Here is a 4,808-nt window from a genome sequence, read left to right on the forward strand (position 1 = left end):
AGGGATTGTTAGGCTAAAATATAAAAAATAAATTATTGTTGTTTTATTTTATCAAACAAAAAATGAGATTTATTTTTAACAATTTGTTATTTGTCTTGTTTGATTAGAAAGTGTATGCTTAATTTTGACATTTATAAAATATAAAATATAAAATATAAAATATAAAATAAAAAAATAAAAAGATATAAAAATGATGTCAGAATTATATATTGTATCATCAATATTTAAATGTATTTTACTTTATTTGGTTTTATGTATTAAGGGAAAAATATTTGTTTGTTAATGACTAGATGAGTTTTAGGCATGTTAAGAATATTTGTTTCAATTAAGAATGTTGTTACACATCTTTTGTGAAACACTTAAAAGAAATTTAAGGATGTGGTGACACACCTCGACAAAATAATTCTAATAAATACTTTATTTAATTAAAATCAAGATGTAAGAAATACAATATTAGGTGACACACTCGAGAGAAGAAATCAATTATGCTTCTAAGCCGGTGTTTGCCTAGACCAAGAATGCAGCGATGCATCTAAATGGAGACCGATAAAATTTCAACAATAAAATAAATTGAGCAAATCATGGCCTATAATAATATATCCAAAATAAAAATAAAAACAAAAGATAAGTATAAGTCAATTAAAGCGACCGTGCTAGAACCACGGGACTCGAGGGATGCCTAATACCTCCCCCTCGGTTAATAGAATTCCTTACCCAAACTTCTAGTTCGCAGACCAAAATTAAGAGTAATTTCCTTTTGATTAGGGATATAAAAAAGGTGACTTGGAATACCATAAGTCAATTCCAAGTGACGACTCTGAAAAAATATAATAATCCCTAAATCAATAGCGTCACTTAAATTGGAAAAACTCTTTCCGTAGTCCAAAAAAAAGGTGTGACATCTCTGGCGACTCCACTGGGGAATAACCAGAATTTGAGCTTTGTTACATTGACTTTTACTTGATTTTATTATTATATTTTGGATATGTTGTGTAGGATGGCCTAATGAGCTACTTGTTTCTCATTTATCACTTTTGTATTGTTAAGTTGTATTAAATTATCTTCATTTGCACAACAAGTTTAAGTCTCTGAAAACACTTCATACACGGTCACAGGAATGTAGCTATGCATCCTATTTTCTATTGAGATAAAGCTGGAGTGTCTTGACACCCAGTGAAGAACTTTAGTCACATATCTTAGGCGAGGTTGGAACAATAATGAAGTTGAAATAGCGTTGCTACCGATAAGTTACCCCTCCTTGACTCGAGTTGTCCACTTGAGTAAGTCAGTCTAGACACATGTCTCTTTTAGGTCATGGTGACCACTAGTAGACACCACTCATTTGCATAATTTTTATTTGACTTCGTGACTTGAAATAAGAATTGAGTCCGTCTAGGATAAGTATTCATCTCTTACTTGACCAATTAGATCTTTTTATGAGCTACATGAAAAATGTATTTGTCTAGAAAGTCTTGAATAATAATGCATTTGCTAAATAAAGTTTTAATATCTTAAAGATTTTAACTGTTCAAACTGAATGAACTACGCACACTTGATTCTCCATGTGAGATACGTAGGCAACCCTCTTCGGGTTCGGTGATCCTTATTTAAAATTTCAAAAAAAGAATAAGAAGAAACTCTTAATCCTTATTTAAAAATTAAAAAGAAAATTGTTTATCCTTTCTAAAAAAATAGGATTTTTACCCTTCTTCAAAAAAATAATTTTTTTATACTTCACATATAAAACCTGAACTACGTTTGATCTGATTCTTGCTTTGACAAGATATGTAGGCAACCTTATTTTGAGGTTCGTTCCAACCAAGGAAAATTCTAAAAATCCTCATCACAAAAACTGGGGCGAAAAAAAAGAGGAATAAAAAATTTTGGGATTTTTTTTTAATTTAGATTTTTTTTTACTTGGTTGGTACCAACATACTTAAACGTATGCATTAGAAAAAACAATAAAATGTTGAACTATTTGGCAAGATAGACCAACTTTGTTGTGACCTATAGACTTCTTTTGGTACCTCTTGATATATTTATGTAATATTTGAGAAATTGTTTTGCTTAAAGTTAAGGCTAAAACAAATTCGAACTCATGTTTCATGTGCATTGTGTGGTGAACTTTATACATAAAATTCAATGACATGACTTTGTTAATCTAAAACCTGGCCCGAATGTTGGTTGAAGCGAAATTTTGAGTAACATTTATTTTGGGAAAGGATTGTAGACTTTCTTTGATCCGATTATGCCTTTCAAGCCTACCGAATGACATGTTATCCCTAGAACTCCCATTTTGAGCCTAAAACATTTTATTTGAATAACTGTATTTTAGTATATATCCCTTTGAGTGCATAAATGCACTATTTCTTCGTCTCATCTCCCTGAGCGCACTATCAATTAATTACACAACGCCAAAGACCTAAGTTGGGTAACAAAGTGAAAAGGCCAAATATGTGAAAGTTCAAAAAAATAAAAATGACAAAGAAAAGCTAGAAAAAAATGAAAAGAATCTCCAACAAAAGGAGAGAAAATGAGAAAAAAAGAAGAAGAAAATAAATGAGGAGAAACTTTCAAGAAAACAAAGGTCAAATGCGAAAATGAAAATATCGAGAGCATTGTGCAAATTTTAAGAAGGAAATATGCACTTTATCCCAAATGAATATCCTACCTTTCCCAAAGCCTACATTACAAGCCAATGACAAGTCCTATTTGATCTTATTATTTGTTTTCTCACATTAGTTGATACTTCATAAGGGTCAAGCATATGGGTATCTCAATCTCATGCATTGAACATCTTTCAAAGTGTGAATGACTTCTAAAATGTCCTAAGATCATGTCCTAAGATCAGAACACTTCTATCATGTGTGAAGTAGGACTTCATTTGTTGTGAGGGCACTTGAAACATTATGATATGAATAATTCTAATCCCTTAATTTAGGTAAGACAAACTGATCTTGTAAATACTTAAATATGTTTGAGATACAATTTGAAACTATAGGGATTACTCAAAGCTGACCTCATATTTGTTTGAAAATAGTTGAATGAGGTTCATATGCATAATACTAATTGTTGGTACCAACTAAAGTCAAGACATTATCAAAAATGAAACGAGTCTTTTCCCAAAAGATGTCTTTTAAAAAAAATCAAGAAAAAGAAAAATAATTTTTTATTTATATAAACTATGTTTGAACTGATTCTTGCCATACAAGATACATAGGCAACCTTACAATGGGTTCGGTCTCACAAAATAAAATTTTATATCCTTGAAGGAATGAAATTGGATAAAAAAAATTAACAAAAAAAAATAATCAAAAAGATGATAAATTAAAAAAGTTTCCAAGTTTCTCAATTTAAACACTGGGGCATATTTTCTTTGTTAAAAAAACCACTCACATTACTAGGGAACAAACATCCTATTTGCATTTTAACCTTAGGGAATAAACACCCTAGATGCATCATCTTTCATTTCTAGGGAATAAACACTCTAGTAGCATATTGACCTTAGAGAACAATCACTCTATCATTTCTCATTTCTAGGTAACAAACACCCTAGTTGCATTTTGACCTTGGGGAACAAACACCCTAGAGATACCATATTTCATTTCTAGAGAGCAAACATCCTAATTGCATCGATATCTTGCATTTTTCTTTTGGTATAAGCATTTCTCATTTATGCTAATATCTTAAATAACATCTTTTTGTGCAAACTCAGAAAAAATAATATTGTGGTGATTTTATTTGATGATTCTGTTAAGCAAGATCCTTCTAAACAATGAGAATTAGTATAGCAGGACGCTCCTGAATAATGAGAATTAGTATAGCAGGACCGTCATGGACAATGAGATTTAGTGTAGCAGGACCACCCTCTGGACAATGGGAATTAGTATAGCAAGACCCTCATGGACAATGGGATGTAGCAGGACCCTCTTGGACAATGGAAATTAGTATAATAGGATCCTCTTGGACAATGGGATTTAGTGTAGCAGTGCTCTCCTGGACAATGAGAATTAGTATAACAGAACCCTCCTAGACAATGGGATGTAGCAGGACCCTCATGGACAATAAGAATTAGTATTGCAGGACCCTCTTGGACAATGAGATGTAGCAGGACCCTCCTGGACAATGAGAATTAGTATAGTAAGACCCTCATGGATAATGGGAATTAGTATAGTAAGACCCTCCTGGACAATTAGATGTAGCAGGACCCTTCTAGACAATGAGAATTAGTATAGCAGGACCCTCTTGGACAATGTGATGTAGCAGGACCCTCCTGCACAATGGGATTTAGTATAGCAGGACCCTTCTGGACAATGAGATTTAGATTAGCAGGACCTTCCTACATAATGGGATTAGCAGGACCCTCCTCATAATGAGATTTAAATTAGAAGGACCCTCCTCAACATAATGAGATTTAGATTAGCAGGACACTCCTACATAATGGGAATTAGAGTAGCGGGACCCTCCCTCATAATGGGATTAGCAGGACCCTCCTATATAATGAGATTTAGATTAGCATGACCCTCCTACATAATGGGACCAGCAGGACTCTCTACATAATGGGATTAACAGGACCCTCATACATAATGTGATTTAAATTAGCAGGACCCTCCTACATAATGAGATTTAGTTTAGCAGGACCCTCCTACATAATGGGGTTAGCAGGACCCTAATACATAATGAGATTTAATTTAGCAGGACCCTCTTACAAATTGAGATTTAGATTAGCAGGACTCTCCTACATAATATGATTTAGTTTAGCAGGACCCTCCTACATAATGAGATTTAATTTAGCAGGACCCTCTTAT

The sequence above is a fragment of the Solanum tuberosum genome, unplaced genomic scaffold (genome assembly GCF_000226075.1).
Source record: "Solanum tuberosum cultivar DM 1-3 516 R44 unplaced genomic scaffold, SolTub_3.0 scf00059, whole genome shotgun sequence".
Lineage (NCBI taxonomy): Eukaryota > Viridiplantae > Streptophyta > Magnoliopsida > Solanales > Solanaceae > Solanum > Solanum tuberosum.